This window comes from Carcharhinus amblyrhynchos, chromosome 14, assembly GCF_965287045.1.
Source record: "Carcharhinus amblyrhynchos chromosome 14, sCarAmb.v2.hapA, whole genome shotgun sequence".
NCBI classification, from domain to species: domain Eukaryota; kingdom Metazoa; phylum Chordata; class Chondrichthyes; order Carcharhiniformes; family Carcharhinidae; genus Carcharhinus; species Carcharhinus amblyrhynchos.
Window position 1 is genome coordinate 53,010,497 of NC_137337.1, and position 12,156 is coordinate 53,022,652.

Here is a 12,156-nt window from a genome sequence, read left to right on the forward strand (position 1 = left end):
CTCTACATTTTCCTCTGTTGGGTGGATAATTTCACTTCCTATTTGATGATACAGGTGTTACACTTGACACCATGGGCGGGATTTTCCAGCTGCATTCATCCCAAGACTGGAAAATCCTGCCCCGAGGTCAACAGATCTTTGCATGGTCCTGTTCCACTCGCTACGATTCCTGAGCTTTTTAGCTGTGATACCATACTTTTGAAGTCCATCTGGAACTTTGTTCAGCCTTACAAGGTGTTCTTCCTCAATTACTTCTAATTAGGTTGTCATCTAAGAAGGAGCACACTTTTTTCATTCCACTTCGTATCTGATCCACGATGGTTTAGGACACTGCAGGAGCAGTGAGCACACTAAATGGTGACCTATGAATAGCACACAGTCCCTTGCTCTTGCCAGTTAATTCTAATTGCAGATACGCATTTGACAAATTTATCTTGAACAGTTTTCCATTGACTCAGTTAGTAAGCAAGGGTAAGAATCAGTCTCAGCCACCTTATTTGTCATTTGCTTACGATCTGTACAAATGGAACCATCTGTGCTTTGCACGACCACAATTCATGCAGCCTAGTCAATTCCCTTCACCTTCTTAATTGCCCCTGCTCTTTCTAAGCTTTTTAGTTATTTGCTTACTGGATCTATCCGTGCATAAGACATTCGCCTAATCTTGCAAAATGTCAACCAAACGTTGATCTTGACTTCAATCTTATGGTACCGAATTCTATCAGTTGGTCCTCCACATTCAGAGATCAGTCTACTCTTTCCCCAAGTCAAATATTCTTACCGATCTCATCTATAAATAATTCAGCCTAGTTTAACTGTACTTCGTTAACCAATCACTTCCCATCAGGGAGAATTTGTTCCCCCCCTTTTATTTTTACTGATGGCAAGTAACTTGACGTGGCACTGGAATATTGTTATTAGAATGACTAGTCAGTTTCACACCAGTTTTGTGCAAGGGCATGTGACCTATACGTTACTCTCCTAGAATAACTAACACTTCTGCAGCTGTATCAACCTTGAAAGTGTATTGTCAATCTCCAACTTTCATTCTTACTGTGAACACTGGATGATATATTCAGCTCATTACTCTCATCTTCCTTTTGCTGATTTTCTTGCTCTCTGACTGAGTACAACCCTCCATACTCCTGCTCTGGTCAATCATCTTCTGTTTTCACACCTATCATATGCGCATTTGAGGATTTTCCAGGCTCCCGATCAAGCTTTAAATTTATCACAACCTCAACCTGGTGCATGATTGCACCTGGTGCTTTACCACAACCTGAACCATTACTGTTTTCTCTACTACTGGAAAAAAATCAACTTTCCCACAGATTAAGCACTCTGACTGGAAATGAGAGCATTTAAAATATTGATCATCACAAGCCTCCTTACACATCAATTTATTGTCTATTTTCAAATGCTTTTCCTGGTTTTATTCTTCTTTAGCCCTCCTATGAACACCTTTAAGGTTAATTTCTAAGTTCCTATCTTATCCACCGTGACAAGATAACTTCTTTAATTTGAAAATGTAATCTGCACTAATCTCACTTAGCAACTGCTTTGTTTCACAGAATGCACCTCTGTAACTTTGTTCTTGATTTTGAGGCTGTAATATGAGTCCAGAATTTAATTAACTTTAGCATATTCCATACTACTCATGGCTAACACAGGTTTGGCAGTACCACAAAAACATCTGACTGCATCATGGTAAGAACAACATTTACTTTATGCTCATCACCTATTTTATTCACTTTCAGCTAAATGTATAACCTTTGTAACTGTACCAGTCATCTTCATTATGGTTGAATTCCTCCACTGTGCCTTCAGTACCAATTTCTTTCAATTACATACCCTGCTGACTCACTGCATACCTGAACACAATGTGCAAACGTAGAAATCTTTCAAATTGCTCAAACACAATGTTCTTCTGTCCTTCCCTCCAACAGCATTATCCATCTCAAATGAAAATGTCTTTCCTTATGTATTCATTGCTTCTTTGCTAATTACCTTAAACCTATGCCCTCTGGTTCTATGTTCTCCATTCTTCCACCACTGGGAGCAGTTTCTCTCAATCTACTCTTCCCAGACCCATCATGATTTTGAATATTTCTGTCAAATCACCTTTCAATCTTTCCCAAGGAGAACAGTTCCAAATTCTCCAGTCTTGCCTCACCTCTAGAACCAGTTTTGAATCCTTTTTGCAACTATTCCAAAGACTTTACATCCTTCCTAAAATGTGGTGCCCAGACTGGATGCCATATTCCAATTGAAGCCAAATTAGTGTTTTATCCTGATTTAACATAGCTGTCTTGCTTTTATACTCTATGGCCAATTGATAAAGCTCAGGAGATCTTATGAATCCCTAAACAGGCTCTCAATTTGTCCTGTTGACTTCAATGATTTATGCCTATATACTCATCTCCTCTAGCTCCCCCTTTAGAATTTTACCCATTATTTTACAGTTTGTCTCTGTATTCTTCTTACAAAAATGAATCATTTCATACTTCTCTGCATTGAATTTCATCTGCCACTTGTCCACCCACTCCATCAATGTATCTATGCTCTTTTGAAGTTTCACACTCTCTTCCTCATGGAAGTATTTGCAAGTTTTGTATTATCCTCAAATTTTGAAATTGTGCCATATACACCAAGATCTAAGTCATCAATATCTGTCAGGAAGAGCAGGTGCCCTAACACTGATCCCTGGAGAAGTCCTCTATAATCCTTCTTCCAGCTTGAAGAAAAACTGGCCAGCATTACTTTCTGTTTCCTGAGACTCAGCCAATTTTGTATCCATGTTGCTACTGTCCAATTTATCCTATGAGCTGTGACTTTTCTCACAAATCAGTTGTGTGACACTTTATCTGATGGCTTTTGCAAGTCCATATAACCAAAGCAACAACATTACCCTCATCTGTACACTTGGTTACTCAAGGAAGTTAGTTAAACACAACTTCCCCTCAACTAATCCGGTCTTGCTTTTCTTTGTTTTGGCCCAACTTATAATTTCTAGAAGCTTCCCCACCACCCAGGTAAAACTGGTCAAGATTTGCTTGGCTTATCTTTACACGCTTTTTAAACAAGAGTGTACCATTCACAGTTTTCCAGTCCTTTGGCACCACCCAAGTCCAAAGAAAATTATAGCCAGTGCTTCTGCAATTTCCACTTCAATTCCCTCAGTGTCCTTGGATGTATCTCATCTGGTCCTGGTGCCTGATCAACTTTAAGTAGAAACAACCTATTCAAGACAGCCTATCCAATATATTATCCTTTTTAATTGTAAACACAAAGTTTTTTTCACCATAGCGTGGGCAGTATTTTGTCCTTAGTAAAGATTGATGCAAAAGATTCAATTTATGTAAAAATAGAAAATTCTGAAGAATCTTAGCAAGTATTTGATCTGATTTGATTTATTATTGTCACATGTATAGTATACAGTGAAAAGTATTGTTTCTTGCATGCTATACAAAGCATACTGTTCATACAGAAGGAAATGAGAGATTGCAGAATGTTGTCTTGCAGTCATAGCTAGGATGTAGCGAAAGATCAACTTAATATGAGGTATGTCCATTCAAAAGTCTGATGGCAGACGGGCAGAAGTTGTTCTTGATTCATTTGGTATACCACCTAATACTTTTGCATCTTTTCCCAATGGAGGAATGTGGCAGACAGTATGTCTGTGGGTTTCTTGATTATGGTGAGACACTGGAAAATGTAGACGTAGAGTCAATGGATGGGAGGCTGGTTTGCAAGATGGACTGGGCTTTGTTCAAAACTTTTTGTAGCTTCTTGCAGTCTTGGACAGAGCAAGAACCATACCAAGCTGTGATACATCCGGAAAGGGTGATTTCTATAGTGCATCTGTAAAAGTTGGTAAGAGTCATAGTGGACATGCCAAATTTCCTTAGCCTCCTGAGAAAGTAGAGGCAGTGGTGGGTTTTCTTAACTATAGTGTCAGCATGGAGGGAGCAGGATGGGTTATTGGTGATCTGGACACCCAGAAACTTGAAGCTGTTGACCATTTTCACTTCATCCCCATTGATGTAGTCAGGAGCATGTCCTCCACTACGCTTTCTGAAGTCGATGACTATCTCCTTCATTTTACTGACATTGAGGGGCAGATTTTTGTTGCTGCACCATTCACCAGGTTCTCTATTTCTTTCCTGTACTCCATCTCATCATTGTTTGATATCCAATCCACTATCGTGGTGTCATTAACAAACTTGAAAAATTGAGTTGCAGGGGAATTTAGCCATACAGTCATATGTGTATAACGTGTAAAGAGTATAAAGGGGCTGAGGACACAGCCTTGTAGGATACGGGTGTTGAGAATAATCCTGGAGGAGATGGTGTTGCCTATCCTTACTGATCTGACAGTCTCTGTGGAGAGAGAGAACAGAGTTAATGCTTTGGAGTCTGGATGACCCTTCATTGAAATATTTGCAGTATTTTCTGTAATTATTTCAGATTCAGCATTTGCAGTAATTTGCTTTTATCGATTTCATTTAATACTTCATCTATGTTCCCTGTCTGCAGCAACGCCATATGCTGCTCAAGATCCAAAGCTCGGGTCTTTTTTGTTATGAAAGATTGCCTTTTGGAGTAACGTCGCACCAGCCCTATCCCAAAGACAAATGGATTATCAAAACATGGAAACTAGAAGCAGGAGTAGGCTTTTCGAGCTTGCTCCACCATTAATCTTGACCATAGCTGATCATCTAATTCAATATCTTGATCCCCTTTTCCTTCCATATCCCTTGATTACTTTAGCCCCAAGAGCTATATCTAATTTCTTCTTGAAATCAGACAACATTTTGGCCTCAACTACTTTCTGTGGTAGTGAGTGCCAAAGATTCACCACCCATTGGGTGAAGAAAGTTCTCCTCTGGATTTTAAGTGGTCTGTCTGGTGTACAATGTTATCTGGATAATATTCTAATTACAGGGTCCAGTGAATAAGAGCAATTGAATAATTTAGAAGAAACATTGGAATGTCTTCAAGCACATGGTCTACATATCAAGAAAGAAAAATGTGACTTTTTCCAGACATTGATCCAGTATTTGGATCATGTTATGATGGTAAAGACTTACATAAGGCATCGAAAAAGATGTAAACTAATTTACAAGCACCCTGTCTGACAAATGTGGCACAGTTGAGGTCCAACTTTACATTATGGAGGTGGGGGTGGTGGGGGGGGGGGGGAGGGGGAAATGGGCGAGAGAGGGGGAGGGGGCTGGGCAGAGGAGGGGCTATGTGGAAGGGGTGGGGCAAAGGAGGAAGAGGGGGTTGGGAGGAGGATGACACAAAGATTGGAGGAGTTGTGGATAGTGAGGAGATTTTCCAAAGGATACAGCAGGACATAGAACAAAGAACAAAGAACAACACAGCACAGGAAACAGGCCCTTCGGCCCAATGAGCCCATGCTGCCATTTCAACATTGTGAATCCCCTCCCCACCCATGACCCTTGTCTATGCTTATGGCACTCCACATCGGAAACCAGATTGAGAGGAGACTAATTTAGGGACAATTTGTTACACCAATTACACATAGTTAGGCTCGAGACTTGGGCAAAGAAATGGCAAATGTAATTTAATCCAGACAAGTGTGAGGTGGTGCATTTTGGACTGTCTAATGCAGGAGGAAAGTGTACAGTAAATGACAGAACCCTTAATAGCATTAACATATTGAGGGATTAGACATATATGTCCACCATTCCCAGAAAGTGGCAACATAAGGCTACCTCGCTAAATATTTTTAAGACGCGGGTTGATGGGTTTTTGATAAGAGAGGGTATTCAGGGTTATGGGGAGAGGGCGGGAATGTGGAACTGAGCCACGACAGATCAGCCATGATCTTATTGAATGGCGGGGCAGGCTCGAAGGGCTAGATGGCCTACTCCTGCTCCTATTTCTTATGTTCTTATGTTCTTAAGCGAATAAGGCAGTCAAAGAGGCAAATGGCATGCTTGCCTTCATCAGTCAGGGCATAGAGTATAAAAATTGGCAAGTCATGTTGCAGCTTATCGAACTTTGGTTCGGCCACTATTGGAATACAGTTCTGTTCGCCACACTTCCAGAAGGATATGGAAGCCCATATAAGATGCGACCACTTGAAATATATAACGCCGGTTTGGAAACCATTCTTATTTATATCATGAATGATGTCATTAAATATTGTCCTAATACAAAGAATAAAATAGACCTTCCATTGTTTATTTATTAAACAATGCAATATTTAGATAGGCACATATACAGACCCAGTCAGATTAATGGGGGTTGATAAAATGCTTCATAGCTTTCTGTGGCACTGGAGGGGTTACATCTGGGCAGGATTGGGACTGATGTCCTTGGGGGCTGGGGGGGATATTTGCTAGAGTGGTTGGGAGGGTTTTAAACTAATACGGCAGGGTGTGGGAATCTTTGGAAGGACTCAGAACAGGGGGAATTAAGAACAAGAGGAAAAGACAGTAGGGAGAATAAGGAAAGTGTTAGGCAGAGAAATCAAGGGTCAGAGTCAGGTAAGAAGCAAGTAAAAAAAGGAAAAGGGAAAAATGGTATAAGTGCCTACCTTAAAAGTTTTGTGTCTGAATGCTCAGATCATTCAAAACAAAATGGATGAATTAGTTGCACAAGTAGACGTAAAGGCGTATGAGGTACTTGGCATTCCTGACACGTGGCTCCAAGGTGAGCAAGGATGGAAACTAAACATTGAGAGCTATTCAGTTTTCAGGAAGGACAGCCAGAAAGGAAAAGGCAGTGGAATTGCATTGTTGAATACAGATGATATTGATACAATATTGAGGAAAGATATTAGCATAGATGATGTGGAATCTGTATGGGTCGAGTTAAGAAACAACACGGGGCAAAATACATTGGTGCGGTGGTATGCAGACCACCAAACTGCAGTGATAATGTTGGGAAGAGCATTAGACAGGAAATCAGAGATGCATGTGTTAAGGGAACAGTTGTGATAATGCGTGACTTCAATCTGCATATAGATTGGGAGAGTCAAATTAGTCACTGTACAATAGAGGAATTTCTGGACTGCATGCAGGATAGCTTTCTGGAGCAAAACGTTGAGGAACCGACAAGGGAGCAGGCCATCGTGGACTGGATATTGTGCAATGAGAACGGATTAGTTGCCAATCTAGTTGTGAGAGAACCCTTGGGGACAAGTGGCCTTAATATGGTAGAATTCTTTGTCAAGGTGGATAATGATATAGTTGATTCTGAGACCAGGGTCCTGAATCTCAACAAAGGTAACTATGATGATATGAGACATGAATTGGCCATGACGGATTAGGAAACATTAGTGAAAGGAAAGATAGTGGATAGGCAATGACAGACATTTAAAGAATGAATAGATGAATTCCAGCAGTTGTTTATTCCTGTTTGGCGCAAGAATGGCAAGGGAATTGTGGCCAAACCATTGCGTGTGGGAAAGTAGAAAAGTATCAGATTCAAGGAAGAAGCATACAAATTGGCAAAAAAAACAACAGGCCTGAGGATTAGGAGCAGTTTAAAATTCAGCAAAGGAAGAACAAGGGATTAAGGGAAAAGTAAGCTTGCAGGGAACATAAAAACTGACCGTAAAAGTTTCTATAGATATGTAAAAAGAAACGGATTGGCAAAAAGGAATGTAAGCCCCTTATAATCAGTGATGGGAGAATTTATAATGGGAATAAAGAAATAGCTGAGGAATTTGTACTTTGCTTCAGTCTTCACAGAAGAAGAAATGAACAATCTACCACAAGTGCTAAGAGAAACATATTTCAGACAGGAGCTAAAGGAAAGCAGCATTAGTAGAGATGGTTTTGGAGAAATTGCCGGGATTGAAGGTGGATAAATATCCAGGTCCTGATAATCTTCATCCCAGAGAGCTTAAGGAAGTGATCCAGGAAATAGTAGATTCATTGGTGGTTATTTTTGGACTCTGGAATAGTTCCAACAGATTGGAGGGTAGCTAACTATTCAAAGAGGGAGACAGAGAGAGAGAAAAAACAGGAAACAATAGACCAGTGAGCCTAATGTCAAGTTGGGAAATTTCTAGAGTCTATTATCAAGGATTTCAAAACATTTGGAAGGCAGTGGGATAATCAGACCAAGTCAGCACGGATTTACAAAAGGAAAATCATACTTGACAAATCTATTGGAATTTTTTGAGGATGTAACTAGTAGAGTTGATCAACGAGAACCTGTGGATGTGGTTGATTTAGACTTTCAGGCGGTTTTCAACAAGGTCTCACATAACAGATTACTATGTAAAGTTAAAGCCGTAGGATTGGAGGTAATGTCTTGAGATGGATAGGAAGCTGGTTTGCAGATAGGAAACAGAGTTGGCATAAACAGGTCTTTTTCTGGTTGGCAGTTAGTGACTCGAGGGGTTCCACAGGGATCTGTGCTCGACTGTTCACATTACATATTAATGATTTGGAAGAGGGAACTGAATATATTGTCTTAAAATTTGCAGATGATACAAAGTTGGGTGGAAGGTGAGCTGTGAGGAGGATGCAGAGATGCTTCAGCATGATTTGGACAGGCTACATATGTGGGCATCTGCATGGTAGATGCAGTATAATGTGGATAAATGTGAGGTTATCCACTTTGGTACCAATAATAGGAAGACAGATTATTATTTGAATGGAAGTAAATTGAAAGAGATGGATACTCAATGAGACCTTGGAATCCTCGTGCATCAGTTGCTGAAAGTAAGTGTGCAGGTACAGCAGGCAGTAAAGAAGGCAAATGGTATGTTGATCTTCAAAGCGAGAGGATTTGAGTATAGGGATAGGGATATTCTGCTGCAATTGCACAGGCATTGGTGAGGCCACATCTGGAGTACTGTGTGCAGTTTTGGTGTCCTTAGCTGATGAAGGACATCCTTGCTGTAGAAGTAGTAGTGAAGGTTTACCAGGCCAATTCCTGGGATGGTAGGTCTGTCATATGAGGAGATATGAAATTGGTTAGGATTATATTCACTGGAGTTTAGGAGAGTGAGAGGTGATCTCAACGAAACTTATAAAATTCTAACAGGGTTAGACAGGGTAGATTCAGAAAGAATGTTCCCAACAGTGTAGGAGTCCAGAATTAGGATCATAGTTTGGAGATAAGAGGTAAACCTTTTAGAATTGAGGTGAGGAGAAATTTCTTCATCCAGAGGGTGGTGAATGTGTGGAATTCACTACCACAGAATGTAGTTGAGGTCAAGAAGAAATGATACAGCTCTTGGGGCTAAAGGGATCAAGGGATATGGGGGGGAAGACAGAATCAGGATATTGAATTTGAAGGTCAGCTATGATCAAAATGAATGGTGGAACAGGCTTGAAGAGCTGAATGGTCTACTCCTGCATCTAGTTTCTACGTTGGGTCCGTTCATTCATTTGAATAGATGAGGGGACAGCACCGATATGAATTTTAAAATGATTTATTGAATAGAACTCAAAAAAGAAATTAACATGATAAAAGCAAAAAGAAAAAGTTAGATAAGTCGCCAGGATCAGATGGGATGTACCCCAAGCTCCTGCAGGAGGCGAGGAAGGAGATTGCTCAGCCTCTGCCAATGATCTTTGCGTCATCAATAGAGAAGGGAGAGGTTCCAGAGGATTGGAGGATTGTGGATGTTGTTCCTTTATTCAAGAAAGGGAGTAGAGATAGCCCTGGAAATTATAGATCAGTGAGTCTAACCTCAGTGGTAAGTTGATGGAGAAGATCCTGAAAGGCAGGATTTATGAACATTTGGAGAGGTATAATGTTATTAAGAATAGTCAGCATGGCGTTGTCAAAGGAAGACCATGCCTTACGAGCCTGATTGAATTTTTTGAGGATGTGACTAAACACATTGATGAAGGAAGATCAGTAGATGTAGTGTATATATGGACTTCAGCAAGGCATTTGATAAGGTGCCCCATGCAAGGCTTATTGAGAAAGTGAGGGGACATGGGATCCAAGGGGACATTGCTTTGTGGATCTAGAACTAGCTTGCTCACTGAAGGCAAAGAGTGGTTGTGGATGGGTCTTTTTCTGCATGGAAGTTGGTCACCAGTGGAGTGCCTCAGGGATCTGTTCTAGGACCCTTGCTGTTTGTCATTTTCATAAATGACCTGGATGAGGAAGTGGAGGGATGGGTTAATAAGTTTGCCGATGACACGAAGGTTGGTAATGTTGTGGATAGACTGGAGGGATGTCAGAAGTTGCAGTGAGACATAGACAGGATGCAAAACTGGATGGAGAAGTGGCAGATGGAATTCAACCCAAATAAGTGTGAAGTGGTTCATTTTGGCAGGTCAAATAGGATGGCAGAATATAATAACAGTAGGATTCTTGGCAGCATAGAAGATCAGAAGGATCTTGGGGTCTGAGTTCATGGGACACTCAAAGCAGCTGCGCAGGTTGAAGCTGTGGTTAAGAAGGCATATGGTGTACTGGCCTTCATCAATTAAGGAATTGAGTTTAGGAGTCGGGAGATAATGTTGCAGCTATGTAGGATCCTGGTCAGACCCCACCTGGAGTACTGCGTTCAGTTCTGGTCGCCTCATTACAGGAAGGATGTGGAAGCCATAGAAAGGGTGCAGAGGAGATTTACAAGGATGTTGCCTGGATTGGGGAGCATGCCTTATGAAGATAGGTTGCGGGTGCTCGGCCTTTTCTCCTTGGAGAGACGAAGGATGAGGGCTGACCTGATAGAGCTGTATAAGATGTTGAGAGGTATTGATCAAGTGGATAGTCAGAGGCTTTTTCCCAGGGCTGAGATGGTTGCCACAAGAGGAGACAGGTTTATGGTGCTGGGAATAGGAACAGAGGAGATGTCAGGGCTAAGTTTTTCACTCAGAGTGGTGGGTGTGTGGAATGGGCTGCCAGCAACAGTGGTGGAGGCGGATTCGATAGGGTCTTTTAAGAGACTTTTAGATAAGTACGTGGAACTTAGTAAGGTAGAGGGTTATAGGTAAGCCTAGTAATCTCTAAGGTAGGGACATGTTCGGCACAACTTTATGGGCCGAAGGGCCTGTACCGTGCTGTAGTTTCTCTATGTTTCTAAAAAGCAAAGTCAGTGAATGGCTTCTACTGCCAGCCGCTGTACTTAACCTGAAAGCATTGAATGGATCTCGAAAACAAGTAAAACAATACACACTAAAATCAAACTATATTTCAACTGTTCTCTTGTTATTGAAAATGATTTCCACAGGCTGTTTCCACCTTGGAAATACAATTCTTGTAGCTGCCACTATGCTGCTCTTTGCCTGCATTATGTACCCTTCAGGAATTTCTAGCTAACCTTTAACCTCCTGATTCTACATGTAGTCAAGCTAGGCACCAATTATTATGCTTAACAGAGTTAGTTGCATAGGCAGAAATATTTTAAAATGAAGTCTTTGCATAAACTGAAGCAAACAGGGCTAAGCGTACATAGGGTCTCTCACTCACCCTCAGCCCATTTATTAGTCTTGACATATACAGGTTTTTTTTCATTTGCTCAGAAAGGTACGTTATTTGTATTATTACTGGATCTCCTGAGAAGTCACAGTAAATTACAATTAGACCATAAAACATAGGAGCAGAAGGCGGCTATTTAGGCCTTTGAGTGTGCCCCACCATTCAATGAGTTCATGACTGATCTCGTGATAATTCTCAACTCCACTTTCCTGCCTTTTTCCCGTAGCTCTTGATTCCCTTGCTGATTAAAAATCTATGCTATTGGAGTAAGCAGAAATAACAATTTATGAGGGACATGTGCAATGAATGGGACCAAATGAATTGACCTGGCTTGGCATAACAGAATTAGCGCACATCCCTAAATGCAAAGTAGGTAATTTCCTGGAGCTAATAATAATGTTTGTTATTGCAGCATTTGGTCTCTTGAACCAGTTGCAATTAGATTCCAGACACTTGAGGTGGCACACTGGAGGGCTACTATGAAAAACATTCCAATCTGTAGAAAAGAAAGCAAAAGATCCAAAACAGAGCTGCATTGACACTATAATAGCCACATGCCTTCACTTGGTGTGGAGAAACTCATCTGTAGCTGTTAGGTTTGGCAGATGCGGAGGAATTTCTTTTCTCAGAGCATAGTGAATCTGTGAAATTCTTTATTGCAGTGGGCTACAGATGCTGGATTGTTAAGTATGTTCAAGGCTGAGATAGATTTTTAATCAGTAAGGC

At 40.9% G+C, this 12,156-nt stretch overlaps 1 protein-coding gene across 1 annotated transcript in view; it reads right to left on the reverse strand.

Annotated features, from left to right (window-relative positions):
• Positions 1 to 3,394: 3,394 nt before the first annotated feature.
• nubpl (nucleotide binding protein-like) overlaps positions 3,395 to 12,156 on the reverse strand; it is a 66,234-nt gene continuing 57,472 nt past the window's right edge. The window contains exon 12 of the mRNA XM_080202874.1: positions 3,395 to 4,380. The gene's annotated coding sequence lies outside the window, so the exon portion shown is untranslated. The remainder of the gene's footprint in view (positions 4,381 to 12,156) is intronic.